Source organism: Podarcis muralis, chromosome 5 (assembly GCF_964188315.1).
Source record: "Podarcis muralis chromosome 5, rPodMur119.hap1.1, whole genome shotgun sequence".
Taxonomy (NCBI): Eukaryota; Metazoa; Chordata; class Lepidosauria; order Squamata; family Lacertidae; genus Podarcis; species Podarcis muralis.
This window is the reverse complement of record NC_135659.1, coordinates 22,213,058-22,233,761: the sequence shown is the minus strand read 5'-3', so window position 1 is coordinate 22,233,761 and position 20,704 is coordinate 22,213,058.

Sequence of the window (20,704 nt, the reverse complement as noted above, 5' to 3'; positions counted from 1 at the left end):
TCCGGCGGCGCGGCAGCAGTGGGAGGCCCCATTAGCTAAAGTGGTGCTTCAGGTTAAGAACAGTTTCAGGTTAAGGACGGACCTCCAGAACGAATTAAGTACTTAACCCGAGGTACCACTGTACTTACTATGCCACCCAGTTTGCATTAGTCTGTAAATAATAATAATAATAATAATAATAATAATAATAATAATAATAATAATGCTGCTTTTAAAGTGCTTCACATACAGTATATTGTACTCTTTAAAAACAACCCTCAAGCTTAGGTCAGCATTATATTTTTATTCAAAAATATATCCCACCTTTCCATTAAAAATGCTCAAGGTGGTTCCTATAAAATATTAAAGCAATAAAACAACAAAATAAACTTACTTTTGTATCATGTGACATAAAGAAGTAAGATTTGAACTGGGGATTCCATGTTCGATCTTGGTCACTAAAATTTCATCAGAGTGAAATGGTTTCTTAAAGCTAGAGTGGCTTAAAATATTTTTACTTCAGTATATTTGAAGTAAAGATTGTAAGTCTGGTTGCAAAAATGGCAAATGATTGCATTATTACAATCGGTGTATGCTCCAAATTCATATAAATGACTACTTTCCAGCTGTTCAGTTGTATTTCAGGATGGAGAGCTGAGCAGAGAACAAAAACAAAATTTTAGAAGAAGATTCACAAGGCTTTTGTAAGGAGTGGAAAAAAGTTTATCTGAGCTTTTGAAGAAGACTTTTTCAATAGTTATTTCTCTTCTTTCCCATTCTGTCCCATTTAGAAGATAGACTAGCTGCAGCCTAACTTTGCAGTTATAAGGTAAAGGTACCCCTGCCCGTACGGGCCAGTCTTGACAGACTCTAGGGTTGTGCGCTCATCTCACTCTAGAGGCCGGGAGCCAGCGCTGTCCGCAGACACTTCTGGGTCACGTGGCCAGCGTGACGAAGCTGCTCTGGCGAACCGGCACCAGAGCAGCACACGGAAACGCCGTTTACCTTCCCGCTAGTAAGCGGTCCCTATTTATCTACTTGCACCCGGGGGTGCTTTCGAACTGCTAGGTTGGCAGGCGCTGGGACCGAACAACGGGAGTGCACCCCGCCACGGGGATTTGAACCGCCGACCATGCGGTCGGCAAGTCCTAGGCTCTGTGGTTTAACCCACAGCACCACCCGCGTCCCTTTGCAGTTATAGGTGGAACTAATAACTCTACAGTCTAATAACTTCACTGCACTGCTTTGTGCTTTGCTCAAAAAGTACCAGAATCAAGGGCAGAATTGCTTTAAATATTTGGACGCTACCTGAAGAGTATATAAATTAGAATAGGCTGGTACGTAATCTAGTGTGTTCTGCCCTGAGTGAGGTTTAACATTCATTGTTTTACTGGATTTTAGCATCAGCAACCTGGTTGGTTTAAAAGAGGGCAGTCTGTAAGCAACCCAAATTGGAAATGACCTCCTAGGGCCATCAGAGAAGCAGCCCTAAACTAAAATGGTTGTTAGCATTTTCACTCTTTAATGCTAAGAAAGCAGCTCATAAGAAGGCTATGACTGGCCCAACCAGTGGTCTATTCCATGGGGGCCGGATCTGGCCCAATCGCCTTCTCAATCCAGCCCACGGACGGTCCGGGAATCGGCGTGTTTTTACATGAGTAGAATATGTGCGTTTATTTAAAATGCATCTCTGGGTTATTTGTGGGGCATAGGAATTCGTTCATCCCCCTCCCCCAATATAGTCCAGCCCCCCAACAAGGTCTGAGGAACAGTAGACCGCCCCCCTGCTGAAAAAGTTGACTGACCCATGGCTAGTCTAATGAAGCAGTGTCTGGCAGTGGAAAAACAGATTTCTTTGTGAGCTTAACAGGCAGACCATGGTGACAATATCTATCTGTGATTCCAAAGTATTCAGTGCCTGAAAACTGGATTGCATCTCTGGCTGAGCCAATTAGGATCTTCCATGTATCCATCTGTTCCCCTTTAAAAGCTCTCTGTGTTAGATGACATTGCAACATCTAGTGGCAGTGAGTTCCTTGGTATGATTAATCACCTTCAGCCAACAACTCTGGCTTTTTATATTTTGAGAGTCTGAATAATTGTTCCCCTATTCACTCTGCAGGTTCACAAGGCATATATCCAGTCACCAGATTAATTTTAGTTGCTCCAGCTTCACTGTGCAATATTCTTAATGCAGCCGCATAATGACCTAATAATCATCCCTTGCATTGTTACATAGTTTGTTTCATCAATTTATTTACTTGCTCTAATCAAGGCAGAATGCTGAAAAGGACACAGGGTAAGTTGGAAATGGACCAAACCTTTGTGTGTATTTTTTTTAAAGGTTTTTGTTTTGTTTTAATATTATTTAAGAGATCTTGTAAGCCACTTACAGGTAATTGTAACTAAAATCTCTAAGCAGTTTACCAACAAAGTTGTAACTTGAACTTTTAAAACCAAGTGGTCCATTCTGTAGTTCAAAGTGAATGATAGTTTCTTTTCTGACTTCTTTTCCATCTTCTTGGTCTTCCTTCTCTAACTCCCCTTCTATATATTGCAGCATAAAAATGCTTCACCTGAGTATTCTTAATTAAAAATTTGGCTTTAATATCAATTCCACGTGATATTAGCCTAGGGGGATTTTAGCTCCGTTACTCATCTCCTGAAAGGTTAGAACCTCTCCTTTTTATGAGATTGCAATCAATTTCTGAGCAGATGAGTTCAAATCTGACTTTTGCAGAGACTCGGGATACATTTGTGCACTGGAGAATGTATTTTTATTTCCATCTTCATTACTATTCAAATCAATTTATTTTTAGTGGTACATGGTAAGCTCAATAAGAATGTTAAAAGGCCAAATATTTGTTCACTATTATGCAGGTGCAGCTAAAGCTTTATGTGGTGAGTTGAAAGCCTGAGTATCTTCTCATTATAGTGTAAGAAAATCTCCAGTGGAAGAGTGTGTTGAACAAGATTGTCTCTAAGGTCTTGGTTGGCAACTCATTTTTAACCTACTGGCTCACTCCCTTTGGAGACCAGAGAGAGGCAAAAGTTAACCATTTTCTTCCCAGGCTGACCAGCAACAGTGGTCTTGGCAGTGAGTGAATCACTTGCTGTGAGATCCAAGCAAGGGATGGCCTTTGAACAACTGAGCCTCTTAAGGGGGAGAGCCAGGATGCATCTCCATACCAGTTGCTGGGAATTGCAGGTGAGGGTACTATTCTGCTCAGGTTCTGCTTGCAGGCATCACATGGCTACTGCGAGAACAGAGCGCTTTTTGGCGTGATGCAGAAGGCCTCTTTTATGTTACACTTGCAAGTGGGAGAAAGTGACCGATGCAGCTGTAGGAAGGGATGGGGAGGCACATGCAGATATGTATGTGTGGAGCTGCCTGGAAGGGCACCATTTACTGACTTCTTGCTTAGACACACTAAAAGTGTAGATCTGCTGGGTGTTGTGCTCGTTCCTCAATAAAGTAAACTTTTACGATCCTAGCAGGGTTAATCTGCATGCAAAAACCTTTCCCTAGGCACTGGATAGCTCAGTTGATTAGAGCATGGTGCTGATAACGCCAAGGTCACAGGTTTGATCCCCATATAAGTCAGTTGCATATTCCTGCAGTGGACATTTTAAAGCAGAGGTTGGAAGGCCATCTGTCATGGACGCTTTGGCTGAGATTCCTGCATTGCAGAAGTGTTGGACTAGATCAGCCTTTCTCAACCTGTGGGTCCCCAGATGTTGTTGAACTACAACTCCCATCACCCCTAGCTAGCAAGGCCAGAGCTCAGGGATGATGGGAGTTGTAGTCCAACAACATCTGGGTTGAGAATCGCTGGACTAGATGATCCTCAGGGCCCCTTCCAACTCTACAATTCAGTGATTGATTCACTGATCAGTATTATTGGCTAGATTAGGTAATGTTTTGAGTTTTGTTTCCTTCAATACAGGGAGCCCTTGGGCAAAGTGCTTCCTGGAGAGCCACTTCATCGGTGGATCCCAGTGGGAAGCAGCAGTGTTCTCGGAGTTGCATCAGGAGCAGTGTTGGAGATTAAAATGGTGGCTGCACCTAGCTGCCTAGCACTGCACAGAGAGCAGGTCTAGATGTTGTTGTTGTTTAGTTGTTTAGTCGTGTCCGACTCTTCGTGACCCCATGGACCAGAGCACGCCAGGCCCTCCTCCACTGCCTCCCGCAGTTTGGTCAAACTCATGCTGGGAGCTTCGAGAACACTGTCCAACCATCTCGTCCTCTGTTGTCCCCTTCTCCTTGTGCCCTCAATTTTCCCCAACATCAGGGTCTTTTCCAGGGAGTCTTCTCTTCTCATGAGGTGGCCAAAGTATTGGAGCCTCAGCTTCAGGATCTGTCCTTCCAATGAGCACTCAGGGCTGATTTCCTTAAGAATGGATAGGTTTGATCTTCTTGCAGTCCATGGGACTCTCGAGAGTCTCCTCCAGCACCATAATTCAAAAGCATCAATTCTACAGCGATCAGCCTTCTTTATGGTCCAGCTCTCACTTCCATACATCACTACTGGGAAAACCATGGCTTTAACTATATGGACCTTTGTTGGTCTCTGCTTTTTAAGATGCTGTCTAGGTTTGTCATTGCTTTTCTCCCAAGAAGCAAGCGTCTTTTAATTTTGTGACTGCTGTCACCATCTGCAGTGATCATGGAGCCCAAGAAAGTAAAATCTCTCACTGCCTCCATTTCTTCCCCTTCTATTTGCCAGGAGGTGATGTGCCCAGTGGCCATGATCTTTGTTTTTTTGATGTTGAGCTTCAGACCATATTTTGCGCTCTCCTCTTTCACCCTCATTAAAAGGTTCTTTAATTCCTCCTCACTTTCTGCCATATATATATATATATATATATATATATATATATATTTATGTACCACTCTATCAAAGAAATAATATCAAATCGGTTTACCGTAATATAAAACCATGTAGTAAAACCATACAGAAAAGCTAGCAAAAGAATTAAAAACAAGCAACAGTAGACCGTTGTGGGGGATGTACTCTTAATTGCCTGCACAGGGTTGGCGGAATAGAAATGTTTTCAGCAGGCATTGAAATGTTGGCACGGAAGGTGCCTACTGAATCTCTCCTGGCAGGGTGTCCCATAGGACCGGCTCAGTTTCTATTGTAAAACGAGCCTCACCAACTCTCCTGCAGAGGCTCCTGCAGATGATCTCAATGATCAAACTGGGATATAAGGGTTAAGGCACACCTTGCAAGAGCAGTTTGTACGTTCAGGTAGTTAAACCTTATTTTCACAACATTGAACTGCCTAGATGCATCTGTTGATGCAGACTGGAATGTGTTTCCATATTCCCAACTACAAGTGAAGAGAGATTAGTCGCTTACTTCTAAAGCTGAGCTATGGCCGCTGTTAACAGTGAAATAAAAATTTTCCTGTTCTCAGACTGATTTTGTACATCTGATTTTGTATACTTGATACTTCTCTATAAAAGTAAAACCTATGGGGAATGGTGTGAGAGAGTTTGGAGAATGTAAAAATCCTCCCCTTACTCTAATCATATAGATGACAGGAACAGTTTCATGTGATTTTTGTAATTTTAATTTTGTCTCCCCTGAATGTAATTTAAAATTTTATACACACAACTGTTTTGGTCATTAGTATTCTTTTCTTTGAATCTAAAGTGTAACGGTCTTTCTATGAATGATTGTGCAGTCATGCCACAGCTGAGGTGAAGATTTAGCTTCAAATAAATCATTTCCACATTCTTGCTTAAGTGGCTATTTTAGAGTAGGGAAACACATTTTCTATTGGGATGTAATGCTGCAATTTCCTTGACCTAAGGTCTGAACAATTTTTGAGCAATGTAGGTTTAGTAGTTTAACAACAAAAAAGAAATATATATATATATATATATATATATATATATATATATATATGAAAGAAGCAAAAAAAACAACAACATAAAAAAGGTAAATAAAAGTACCAAAATCTGTAGAACTAAAACCAAATGAATTAATCATCTTTTAAAAATTAGTTTGACAGATGGGAAGTTCCACACATAACTTTATGAAAACAATGAGCAATACAGTATGAGTCTAAGGGCCACTTATATTATATATTAGGTGTATACCTATTGTTATCAGGGAACAGCGATTCACTACAGCTGTTTACTTAGCATATTTAAAAGCATCTTAGTCCAGTCTTTGATTCCTGAATTCTGATTCAACAGTGCTCAGCCAATGAGCTCTAAGGAGCACACTCATCATAGCATGAAGGCAATATGCTTTTTATTCGTTTTGATTGTATTCAGTAAAGTCCTACTCAGAGTATACCGACTAATGAGCCTAAGTTAGGTAAAGATAAAGGGATCCCTGACCATTAGGTCCAGTCCAGTGGCGCGGGTGGCGCTGTGGGTAAAAGCCTCAGCGCCTAGGGCTTTAGGCCATTAGGTCCAGTCATGACCAACTCTTAATCTTCTACCCTCGGGCAGGAGATATAGAAGTATAATCAGCCGTAAAGGTAAAGGGACCCCTGACCATTAGGTCCTGTTGTGGCCGACTCTGGGGTTGCGGCGCTCATCTCACTTTATTGGCCGAGGGAGCCAGCATACAGCTTCCGGGTCATGTGGCCAGCATGACAAAGCCGCTTCTGGCGAACCAGAGCAGCGCACGGAAATGCTGTTTACCTTCCCGCCGGAGCGGTACCTATTTATCTACTTGCACTTTGACGTATTTCGAACTGCTAGGTTGGCAGGAGCAGGGACTGAGCAACAGGAGCTCACCCCGTTGCGGGGATTCAAACTGCCGACCTTCTGATCGGCAAGTCCTAGGCTCTATGGTTTAACCCACAGCGCCCCCCACATCCATATTCTATTATAGTATTTGCCAAAATCATAATCCATTTCATAGTTGCAGCTACACATGACCAGCTGACAGTAATGTCTTGCTGGTGGGTTTCCCATAGACCACTATGGGAACAAAATGCTAGACTAGATAGTACCATGATTGCTGTGCTTATACCCTGCAGACCTTTCCTGTATGGAGCACATAAAATGGGAAAGGAAGAGAACTATTCCCAAACACTCAAAAGGACAGATGGATGCCAACAATTCTGGGCAATTGCAATTGAGCCACAAATCCCGGGCACATGTCTGTCACATGTATGGAAATGAGCACATTGCCCTTTCACACTTACTACATTTTGCAACCAGAATTGCGTGTGGAGGAAGAAAGGGAGAAATCATTCTTTTGCAACTGTTCATGTCCGTAAGGGGATGGTGTGGGGCTAGCCATTAACTAATCAAATTTCAGAATACTCTAGCATTAAATGGTGACTCTGTTTTTACTGTTTTACTCTGTGTTTACTGTTTTAACTGCTTTTGAACATAATAGACCTGCTGGATTACAGTGGTACCTCGGGTTACATACGTTTCAGGTTACAGACTGCGCTAACCCAGAAATAGTGCTTCAGGTTAAGAACTTTGCTTCAGGATGAGAACAGAAATCGTGCTCCGGCGGCGCGGCAGCAGGAGGAGGCCCCATTAAGCTAAAGTGGTGCTTCAGGTTAAGAACAGTTTCAGGTTAAGAACGGACCTCCGGAACGAAGTAAGTACTTAACCTGAGGTACCACTATATCTAGTCCTGCATCCTGTTCTCACAGTGGCCAGCTAGATGCCTATGGGAAGCCCACAAGCGGCACCTGAATGCAGCAGCTCTTTCCACACTTGTGGACTCCGAGCAACTGATATACAGTGGAATTCTGCTCACAGATCTTTCTGGATCCATCCAACCCCAACCCAAAAACATTTCAACAGTAACACTTTGGTGGTGAATTGCATGATGAGGTAACAAGTGATACGGAGTCCTATATGGATGAAATTTGAATGTGGAAGAGAACAGTGTGAGAGTCTGCTATTTATTGCATGTGGATTAATCTTAAAGGGAGGACACTGGTGCCGAATTACCGTAAGTCAAGTTCAGTATCTTGATGTCAAGTAACCTGTACTAGGAAGTGGGGGGCGGGAACAAGTTATTTGATGAGATCAATTCACAGCTATATAATTGGGGCAGCATTTTTGCAGCCACTTGACTTTGTTGAGATGGAAGGAGCTGGAAGTGGTCGAAGTGATTCCACCCTAACAGCAAACCTAAGCAATGCGCTTGCTTTCCAAACAGCTTAAAATAAATAAATAAATCAAATCAAATCCCTAAAACCCTTGTAATGGGCTGTCAGGCAAGCTGATTATCTTTTCAGCAGTCTTTTATTAAGTTAATACCTACAGATGCTCCCTCGGCTGATGCCAACAGGTAATCTATTCTGGAAGATGCTTGTTCAATGACTTTTGATGGCTGCTGGTTGCTGGCCACATGTACTGAACACAGAGGTTGAGTGTTTTGTCTATATGGAAGTGTGGGTGACTAGAGAGAAAAATCAGCGTAGGTAGGTAGCTAACAAAGGGAAAGGAAGTTTTGGGTTTTGTGGTTGCCCTGATGTTGCCTTTTTTTTTTTTTTTTTTTTTTGGAGGGGGGACTGGTGCTTTTAAAAATACCAACTATATGTCTATATGTCTGTTGGTTTGCCTGCTTCCCCAAGTAACTCACGTATTTGTAAAAGGCACAACTCTCCTGTTCTTTCACCTCACGAGGAAGTTTGCCCTGTGAAAGGCAGCACCCATGAAAATTCCTTTTGTTTGGGGAAGGGGGAACTGAGGGGGGAAACTATCAAAACTGCGGTGATTGTGAGAAGAAATACCACATAAATTATTTCTTGGAAAATGCTTAGTGACACTTAGAATTGATTAACATTTCTGTGCTTTCTTTTGTTCTCATTCAAGGGGGAATCTTTTCAAGGCACCCTATTCAGGCTAAATGTAAAACTTTCAAAATGCCTTGGCCTTGAAGTGCACAGAGATACATGAGGATGGATACATCAGCGGAAAATGGTTTAAAAATATGTCAGTGTAAGTCCCCCCCACCCCACCCTAGCCAAGTAGATTGTAAGTCTGCCGGTTTATCAACAAATAAAGATACAATATTGTTTAGTGCTACCTACTTCTCAAATCACAAAAGTGGTTTTTGTGAGGGCTAGACAATACAGAGCAAGAATGTATGTTTAAAGATGCATTTTTTCGCCAGATTTTTTCTGACGAAGAACAATGCATTGCTATGATTTTATAATTATGTTTTAAATTTCATGAGCTTAGTGAAATAAATTATGTGGCTTTGCTAGATCTTAAATAGTTTTGTTCCACTTTAGAACCACAGCTGGAAGAAATTAGGAAGACATATATTTTGTTTTTCTTTCAAGAGAAAGAAAAAATTATGAAATTACTTTCTGATCCTATGCATGTTTACACTGAGTTCAGTGGTACTTATTTCCAATTAAATGTGTATAGGATTGCAGCTTTAATTTCACTACGCCTCTGCTATGACATTCATAATCAGGAAATGTGAGCTATAGTGGCCCAAGAGAGGAAGATTTCGATTTCATCTCCGGTCTGCTGTTCACAGTACAATATCACTGAATGCAGCTCCTTTGGTCTCTGCCAGCTCTCACGTTCAACCAGCTTTTAAAGAATGCTTTGTATGCCGGGAAAAAAACCCTGGTTCAATCTCTTCTGTCTAGGTAAGGCTGGAAAAAGCATCAGTGAGCCAGGTATTGTAGACAATTCTGAGCTAGACCGACCAATTGTATGTCTCAATATGTCAGCTTCCTAAATTTATATTGGGCACTATATTTTATTTGGTGTGTGTTCCCCAGAGAAGTACTGTGCGCTTGCATTAGATCTGCACCCTCTGCCATTGACTTTTGGCTTTTTCACTGCAAGTTTTGAAATGCAGAAGCTCTGATAATAATAATAATAATAATAATAATAATAATAATAATAATAATAATAATAATAATTTTTTATTTATATCCCACCCTTCCCAGCCGAAGCCAGGCTTAGGGCAGCTAACAACAATAAAATAATACAACATTCTAAAATCATTTCATTATAAAATTAATTCAAATCAAATTGATGGCAACCATTGGGCTAGAGTTCTGTGAAGATTGCCAAAGGAGGGAGTCAGGCTGTGCCTTGGCCAAAGGCCTGGTGGAACAGCTCTGTCTTGCAGGCCCTGCGGAAAGATGTCAACCATAGATTGGTTATCTGCACGTTCGGCTGCGTAACTTTGATGGTGCGCCATGGAGATTAAGACTACATTCTTATGCACACCTACCCAGCAGCAACAAGCACAGGAAGACCTTTCTCTCCTTAGTAAAGATTAATGGGATTGGGCTGCACAAATTACGGTATCTCTGATGACTCAGACATAATTTTGCAGTGACCAAGCTCTTGCGGATTAACGAAACAGAAAAACAAAAACACCAAAAGAGGCTTGCTACAGCCCTGTGCCTTGAGGTCACTGCTCAGTGTTGCATCATCTGCATTGCTGTGGGATTATGTGTACTTTCAAATTAAGAACAAAACGGCTAAAGTGAATGCTAGTCTTTCACTTATGCGCAGATGTTTTAATTACATTTATATGTTAACTATGTGGGAATTGGAAGTTATGCAAAACGAATAGTTTTAACTCAGAGTTGAGTATCCATGGGAAAGGGCTATAGCTCAATGGTACAGCAACCGTGTTACATGCAGAAGTCAAATTTCTAGCATCTCCAGGTCAGAGATGCTGCCAGCCTGTGTAGACAATATTGAGCTGAATGGACCAGTGGCCTGACAGCTTTCTGTGATACATGGAAAAATGTCTCTCATTCTAGTACAGAAGTGGTGTGTGTGCATGCAGTCATCAGATTGCGAACAACATTCTTCCCCGCTTTGGAACAAGAAATTTGCCTTTGCTCATATTTGTGAGTTTCATAAATTTGTGATTCTCAAAAAGAGAGGTACATGTGTGTCCCTGTGCAATTGTGTGTGTTCAAGGAGAGGAGGTTTACCTTGACCTCCCCTCCTCTTAATGCATCAGCTTAGGTTTTGTTTTTTGTTTTGTATTTCTTTTTTCCCCTTTTTAAAAAAAGATTTTTATTGATACAACAAGAAAAAAACAACACAAATACCAAATTACACACAAGAATAACCATAGACACATAATTTTCTTAGCAAACAATAAAACATATATTGGTCTTAACACTAAAGACCCGTCTATTCCATATTTCAATTTCATATTACCGTACTTATTGCCAATACATACTTTTATCATAATTAAACTTATTCTTAATATATCTAATTTCTTATATCTACCTTGCAACTATTACTGAAGTTCCTCAAATGTATTTCTTATTGAATTGAGAGCCATTGTCAGGTGTGGCATATATCAGATGGGGTGCAGAGATCTCAGTCAGGATAAGATTCTCAGAAAGGGTTGACTGCCTTGTACTTGGATAAATAATGAGATTAAATAGTGAAACGAAACAAAAATACCACAGTGTGTTTTGAGAGCATTTGTTGAGGTTCCATTTTTAGGACTCAAGCCTCCAAAAGAAGGATATAGCAATGCTAGCAGCACAGATAATTCAATTCCCCCACTCCCACTCCTCCACCCAGCTCAGAAAAGGGACTAAAGTCTCTGGCATGTATTTTTCCTTCATACGTCTAAATAATGGTTTCTAACAACTGCCATTTAGTGTATTTTAGCTAAAAATGTAAATCATCTTAAGAAAAAAAAATTAGATGTACCATATGGAGATTGGCGTAATTCTTCCCTGGCCTCTCTAAATGATGCTTGTGACTGGTGTAATACAGTTACTAACTGTGCAAATCTATATATGTCTGCTGTAAAGTAAGGTGCATTGAGGTCAATGAGACCTATTCCTAGGCACGTCAGGCTACAATTCAGGCTAAGAGAGTGTGTTGGGAAAGGCCTAGTTCAGATCACATCCCAAAATAAATGAATGACCTTGGGTAAGCCTCATTCTTTCCACCTCAGCCCATTCTGTACCATACTTTTGGTCTGTCTTCCAGGACTGTTGAAATCACCAGGCCATTAAACTATTCAGAAGCAGTTGTGAGCATGAGATGTCTGTCCCTTCCTTTCTAGTATTCTTATTGTGGGATTGGGATACCTCATATATGTTCATTCTTCACAATGTCTACCCAGCATCATTGGGATCAAAATGGCAGCCTGATGCTGAAAGGCCAACAATGTAGGCCCCACAGGCAGACCTTCATGGGGAAACCATTTCATAATGGGGTGCTACAACCAAGAGGGCCCTGTCTCCAAGTGTCATCTGCCATCATCACTTCAGACAATAAGACACCTAGAGGAGGACCTCCAATGATTACCTGAGGACATAGGCAGGCACATGTTGGTGTTGACAAGCCCTCAGGTATCCATGTACAAAACCATAAAAGTACTTCCCTCTTCCCTTAGAATTCCCTCTCCAGTAAGCATATAGTCCTACTTCTTCTCCTTTCTCTTCCCTTTTCTGACCTAGATCAGCTATGAACATCTCTGGAGCAGCTATCCAACTTACATTTGCTCCTAAGGTGATTTAAACCCCCTTAGTGTGGTCTTCAGACCACCAGTGGTCCATGGGCTTCTATGAAGTGGTCCACAGTGGTACTGCAATGTGGTGTAATTTCTCTTATTTCTTATTGTATTGACATTTTGAATGGCATTTTTTAAAAAGAACAGTGCATTACAATTGCTCAACAATAGGCAGGGTGGGGACATTAAACCGTCTTCTAAGACTCTCAGCCGTTTTTGGGGACTAGGGAGGAAGTTTGGGAACCACTAGTATCAATGCTAATTTCCACTTCCCACATTCAAAGCCCATTCTTTCCCTCAAAGAATTCTGGGCACTGTGGTTTGTGAAGGGTTGCTGGAATTGTAACTCTGTGAGGAGTAAACTCTAGCACCCAGAGGTATTTGAGAGGAAAATGCACTTTCTAACATTTCAGATTTCAGATGGGCAGAGAGATTTTAATCCACATAATAGAAAGATTCAGCAAATCCCAAAGGCCCTCTCTTGGATTATATTCAAGTTTATATTGCAAATAAATAAAATATAGGGTATTTTAAAAGGGCATTTGTTGTGACTATTTTCTTTTCTGCTTCACAGTACATATAATAATGTTATTAGTTACATGAAACTTGAATTATTATTTTTTATCTGGCTTGTCACTTCTAATCTACAGCTCAACCTTTTCATGAAGATAATTAAGAATCTTGTGCAAAGACATCCAGTCTGTGACATCTACATATTATTAGCATCATAAAATAGTTTTCAATTAATTTTCAATTTTTTTTTAATGTTATGAGGTAGGTTTTCAACCCTGATTAAGTATTCCTGATTCATGCATGATTTCTGGGAAATCTCTGTGGCTGAACTTGTGCAATTGCCACCTCTTGGGTTTGTTTTTCAATTATGATCGCTTTCCTCCAATTTATAGCTGCAGCCATTCTTATGTTATCATAGTGATTTATCTGCTCAGGAATTCTGGTGTTGTTTTTTTTATCTGCTGATTGCTTTAGTGAATTCTATCATAAAGGTGATGACACAATGTCAGTTGACTGGCTAACCTAATCATTAGATCTATAGTAACACTATAGTTTGTTTTTCCAGGCAATTGCTATGTTAATTTGCCACACTGTCAACCTACAGAAGGTGGAAATAACAGGGTATGACAACTGCATTACTTCAGCAGCATCATAAACGAGAGTGGCAGCTGGGAATGTTTAATAAACAGTGTACATTTTAAAATAGTCCAGAGAAGAAGAAAAAATTCCCTTTTGCAATAGTTACAACTTTTATAAATAGTGTTGCTCCTTTTTACTTGCCCTGATCTCAGGCCTGAAGCACACAAATGAAGCTTTTACCACATCTCCAACACCTGGAAAAGTTTGACTGCTTCCCCTGCCAGCTTGCTGTTTAAAAGCACAGGGACAGAAGTAAACAATAGTTGGCAAGACTAGCTAAGAAAAATAAATTATTCTGTATATTTGCTGGTAACACTGTGTTTATTAATACTCCAATGTACCTAGTTATGGGATACAGTGTTTGAGGTCTGCTCACATTTGCTGCCTATTATTATTATTATTATTATTATTATTATTATTATTATTATTATTATTTTATTTACTAGCCTGCACTTGTGCTTTTAACTGCAACATGATATGCAGAAATTATGGCAGTGAAGCTTTCATAATCCCTTCATCTTCCTTGCAGGAAAAGACTTGCTTTATTTCTGGGTGCCTGCTGCTGTTCAAGGCATAGGATCAGGAAGAATAAAAAAAGTTTGCAACTCTTACTGTTTATGCAAGCTAGACAGCGAGACTTAAGTGGGTACTTGCCATTTTCCCCTTTATATTTACTTCTCCTTCAGAAATCTAATATGTAGAATAAGGTTTACCCCCCCCCCCTTCAAAATGCACTTTGCCCTGTCTGTGCCCACCCAGTAGTTTATTACTGGGTGACCTTGGGCCAGTCACTGCCGCTCAGCCAGCCTACCTCACAGGGTGGTTGTGGGGATCAAATGAGGAGAGGGAGAACCATGCGGGCCACCTTGAGTTCCTGGGAGGAAAAAACAGGCGGCATATAAATGAAAATAAATAAATAAATCAGTGCGAGATTCAAACTCCTGGGAGGAAAAAACAGGCGGCATATAAATGAAAATAAATAAATAAATCAGTGCGAGATTCAAACTCTTTGGAGTTGCTACCTAGGTGCAAGTTGAGTTCTTTTGTTTTGTTTTCCAAATGGTTGTAACTGTCATGGGTGGGATGCAGGTGGCGCAGTGGGTTAAACCACAGAGCCCAGGACTTGTTGATCAGAAGGTTGGCGGTTCGAATCCCGCGACGGGGTGAGCTCCTGTTGCTCGGTCCCTGCTCCTGCCAACCTTGCAGTTAGAAAGCACGTCAAAGTGCAAGTAGATAAATAGGTACTGCTCCGGCGGGAAGGTAAACGGCGTTTCCGTGCGCTGCTCTGGTTCGCCAGAAGCGGCTTAGTCATGCTGGCCACGTGACCCGGAAGCTGTTCGCCGGCTCCCTCAGCCAATAAAGCGAGATGAGCGCCGCAACCCCAGAGTCGGCCATGACTGGATCTAATGATCAGGGGTCCCTTTACCTTTTTAACTGTCATGGAGCTGTCTATAGATATAGTGAATATAATATTTCTGTAGATCAGCATTTGCTTTCCTTTTAACGCATGGGATGCCTCTCTCACTTTTGCATCTTAATCATGGTGGTGGGTTTTTTTTGTGTGTATTTGCATGATGTCTTCAATTCACTGCCTTCCCCAAACAAATGAAAACCCTGATCATTATTAAAGCAGCAACTTTCATGCAACCTTCTTAAAGAGTAATTCTTTCTCTGCAGGGCTTAAGTATATGTCCTAAGGCATTCTTTTCGGTTTGCATGTTAACTCATTGAATTACTAGATTAATGCAAAGAAAATGGCTCCCATCAAAACTCCTCAACGTCTCTGAAGATCTCTGTGGACATTCCTCCAGGGCCACCGACCTGATTATTATTGGTATAGAATACCACTTCAACTTCAGTTGCTTCGCTGAAGAAATCCTTTGCACGTATGTTGTTGCCAAAATGTTCTTCCCAGAGACATGACCCACCAGGCTTTGTCTGAATATAAAACAATGGCAGGTGCATGTGAAACAGAAGTAGTGTGTGTTCATTGAAACATAATGCAGGGGCCGCTGAAAGGTTTTCCGCAGCAGGGGGGGGCACAGCTGCAGTTTATCAGGGCAACTTGCTGCCTCATATTCCATGTGGGAATGTATCATCAGTGCCATGTAAATCTTAGCAATCTGCTCATCCTTAATTAGCGGGCATTAATTTCAAGCATTTGCCATGTTAAACTGACATGTTTGTACTCTTTTTAAAGTGTCGGAGTATGAAAAATTACATAGGAAAATCTCTGCCAGCTATTGTAGCAAACTATCGCTTGTTACCTAGAGTAGATTCAGATGACTGGAGCTTCAAAGTAACCAGCTTAGTAAGAGCTTAGCATAGGTCACCTCCCCTGAAGGGAGGGGCAAGGTAGGTACCTGTACCCAACCATGCATTTAAGCTCAGGGTTACTGCAGTGGTCACAGTAACTGTGTAGCCCGTTCACTCACACCAAAGGACTACAATTTTAATAATAATAATAATAATAATAATAATAATAATAATAATACCTTTATTGGCATCGTACAACCTGTGTACAATGAAATTAAACGAGCCTCCCCCCACAAACATTCAATCTCTTATTGAACACCACACCACCTCGCAAGTCAATGTTATTTTCCACTCACGGATAGAAGCTATTTTTTAACCTGTTGGTACGGCTGATTATACAGGGACGCAGGTGGCGCTGTGGGTTAAACCACAGAGCCTAGGACTTGCCAATCAGAAGGTCGGCGGTTTGAATCCCCGTGACAGGGTGAGCTCCCGTTGCTCGGTCCCTGCTCCTGCCAACCTAGCAGTTCGAAAGCACGTCAAAGTGCAAGTAGATAAATAGGTACCGCTCCAGTGGGAAGGTAAACGGTGTTTCCGTGCGCTGCTCTGGTTCGCCAGAAGCGGCTTAGTCATGCTGGCCACATGACCCGGAAGCTGTACACCAGCTCCCCTGGCCAATAAAGCGAGATGAGCGCCGCAACCCCAGAGTCGGCCACGACTGGACCTAATGGTCAGGGGTCCCTTTACCTTTACGGTTGATTATACTTCTATATCTCCTGCCCGAGGGTAGAAGATTAAAGAGGTGATGGCCAGGGTGTGAGTCATCCCTGAGAATTTTTCTCGCTCTCCTAAGGCAACGATCCCTTGCGATGTCATCTAGCGGACTCAAGGGACAGCTCATGATACCATGTGCTGTATTCATCACCCTCTGTAGAGACTTTCTGTCCGTGGCTGTCAGGCCAGCATACCATCCCTGACTGCTGGCCGGGGCTGTGGGAGTTGTAGTCCAAAACATCGGGAGGGCACAACATTGCACACCACTGCTTTAAATGTAAAGGCCAGGAATGGAACTTGGGACACTGTGCATGCTAAACGTGTGCTCTGCAGCTGACCTTTGCAGAGCCTACCCTGTCATTAGGCAGAGTGAGGCAACCATCTCAAGAGGCAGATGTTCAGGGGCAGCAGGTATAGCTCTTGAGCCCCCCGCCATGGCCATTCCTGGACCTCCAAATTTGGCCCGCTGTCTCAGCTTTGATGAAGGATCCTATCTAGGATTCCTATTTACTGGCACCTTGTAGTAAAGGGCAGGTAATAACAACAACTATAATTAATAGCCCATGTGGAAGTGTGATTCAGTCAAGTTCTCTTATTTTTTGGTGGTTTGGCAAAGCTCCCCAAGGAGCACAGAAAAAAAATAGCAAAATACAATAATGATAAAAAAGATCCAATAAAATGAGAACACACTTACATCAGTTACTCTGGAACTCATTCTGTAGACCAGGGTTTCCCAAGCTTGGGCCTCCAGCTGTTTTTGGACTGCAGTTCCCATCATGCCTAGCTAGTCAGGGATGATGGGAATTGTAGTCCAAAAACAGCTGGAGACCCAGACTTGGTATACAGTGAAGGCTTGTCCTTTAGGGCAAATGGGGCACTGCTCACTGGCCCGCTTTCTTGCTTGAATCCAGCCCAGGTCAGCTTCCTCCTCCTTAGTTTGTGTTGCCATTATCAGAAAATAATAGGAGGATGGGGCAAAATTTAAAGTAGTTGGCTCAGGATGCACCTACTGGCCTTTCATCCTTTGCCCTCCCAGTCCCAATGGGCATTGCCACCACTGGCTGGGCTGTAGAAAACATTCTGCTTCTCATGATGAAGTTATAAGTCTCTCCAGCAATACCTCTTTTAAAAGCATTTGATGTGAATTTCAAGACATTTATTCTGAGAACTCAATCTATTGCTAGGTCCTGTTTAGTTAAAGTGTCAGCATGTATCTTTCATATAATTTTCTTAAGCTACTAGTGAAGAGACAATGATAAAATAATTAAATTCATTCGAGACTGCAATGCTGTAAGTCTGTTCTTGGAAATTAAAAAGGTAAAGGTACCCCTGCCCGTACGGGCCAGTCTTGACAGACTCTAGGGTTGTGCGCTCATCTCACTCTATAGGCCGGGAGCCAGCGCTGTCCGCAGACACTTCCGGGTCACGTGGCCAGCGTGACGAAGCTGCTCTGGTGAGCCAGAGCCGCACACGGAAATGCTGTTTACCTTCCCACTAGTAAGCAGTCCCTATTTATCTACTTGCACCCGAGGGTGCTTTCAAACTGCTAGGTTGGCAGGCGCTGGGACCGAGCAATGGGAGCGCACCCCGCCGCGGGGATTCGAACCACCAACTATTCGATCGACAAGTCCTAGGCGCTGAGGCTTTTACCCACAGCGCCACCCGCGTCCCTTGAAAATTAGCCCTATTGAATTCCATGGAAGTCAGTATCTACTTCTGAGTAAACCTACATATGGTTGACTAAACAGGATAATAGTAGAAATGTAGTATGAGCATGAACAATTAGATTTTTTAGTATGATTGCTGCCCCTTGAGCCATCAGGATGCCTTCTGGGGAATATGTAAAGAATCTTCATGAGTTTGGAATTTCTTATTTATGTATAAGTTTAGGCATGAAATCAATTACTTGCAGAATTGGCATGCTTTGATTTGGATGATATGTCTTATAAGTTTGAGAATATTGCTTTTGAATGCGAATGGCACAATTAATTTCTGCATTTAATTTCTCTAACTTAGGTTACCAAAGTTCGTTCTCGCTCAAATATGGCTAAGCACAATAGTCTGGTCTGCAGAAAGCTGCAACTGAAGGGGGTGGAAACTGTTCCTGCAGGTAGGGAATAAGGACTGAATGCTCCCTGCAAACAAACAAAAAATCCCAACACTCTCCTTGCGTATAGAAAACCAACATGTCTACATTAAAATTTTTATTAATCAGATTTATATACAGTACTGCCTTCATCAAAAGATCTCAGGGCAGTTTGCAAGATAAAACCTAACAAGATTTTAACCTAACCTTCTCCCAATTTTACTATGAATAGTGATTTCTTGCTGTCTCCACAGCTACCATCTAGACTCTGAAGTATTACAGTATAAGGATAATATCAATATGTTGCTCCTTTTCTCTATTCCTGCACAGCTTTGGGGAGCATTCTGGAAGCTTTCACTTCCATCATTGATTAACCACAGCTTGTTGTGTCAACTTAACCAACAAATTGTGGTCAAGATGACCTATGGTTTATCCAGCTTATTTTATGCAAGCCGTAATTAACATTAGCCACAATTGGTCAAGGTTCGGATGACACTAGTTAGCATAATATGAAACCTAAAGCTCCTGAGCTGCTCTATTGTGGCCATGGCAGAGGAGGAGTGGGCAAGCCTCAGGCCATCCAAACTTCCTCATTGTGTGACTTTCAAACTCTCCCATTAATTGCCTCACTGTTTTGAATCTCAGATGATAAAGTCTCTATGAGGTGACTTTATTGACTCATTTTCACAATGAAAGCGGTTTGTTTGACATTGCTCCTACTTGAAAAGGGATGAGGTTACAAGCACCTTAGAAAAAAAGAATCCCATTTCAAAAAGATGTCATAGTCTGATGTCATAACGGCAGCAGTTTTTTGTAATATGCAGAATTAATTCAGTCTAATGTCTCCTAATGAGCAAATGAGATGGGTCAAGTCATCCCAAGAGAGTTTTTGCTACCTCCTTTTTAAAACTTGTGAAGGAGGCCTTAGAAGTCATTCCCTTGCAAAATGAGAGAACTGGTTTTGCATCAGGAATACTTTTATTTCGTGCTTTTAGAAGAGCATGTTAGGGTTCATAGAGCTTTGCCCTGCCTTTGGCATGTAAATCCTATGCAAAAACATGCAAAGTTGGGGTTTCAAGAAACATCTCCAAACTCCCTTAATCCTTCCATCGACAACTGCACTATTGGGTTACACAGTTTTAATCCCAGAGGAGTTGTCTCTTGACATTAAACTGTCCAAATAGTATTTATATCTGCTGCTGCCTTGCAAGATCACTTAACCCTGCACAGCAGTTTAAAAGTAGTTAATGACAGCCCCAGCTTGACTTGCCCCTTATGAATGATCACATAAGTTCGACCTGTGCTGTCATGGTTTATGGAGGAAGGCAGTTTGTCCATTGCCTGCTGCTTCAGCCCCAGCAGGTAATTTGAAATGAAATGAGACAGTTTCTACAAGCAGATTGATTTGGGAATCTTGCCTGTTCTTCCCTTTGACCCTTGACAAGTTGACACTACAAAGATTGTGACTTTAAAAAATGATTGGGTGCAAATACATTTAGGTAGATGATTTACCGCGTGTTAAAGCAAGGACGTTCAGAGTGAAGCTGTGAGGGAAGGTAATTGTGAACTTTAACAACTCATGTTTTATGTTTCTGTTTTTCATTAATTATCTGACCAGATGAATCTACTGATAAAAAGTGTACTGCGTAGTATCCAGTAGGGTCCAGTGGAAAGACTTCAGAAGCCAAGAGCAGATCATTAGCTAATATGTGGATCTGTGAGTGGACAATTAAAATGCTGCTATAGTTGTTGAAGCTTGTTGCATTTAGTCAGTTGGAATAGATAGCAAAACTGAAAAGCAAGGGTTAAGTTTGAAGGCAGTGTACCATGAGTTGCTATTTGAATATATGGCTCCCATGCATAACTCACTTTTTTTTTAACCTCTTCCTCTGAATGCAGTAATGAAACCACCAATATTGAAAAAAATCAGTATTGGGCATGCATAAGAACAACAAAATCAAAGAGCCACTGGTAGTAACTATAGACAATA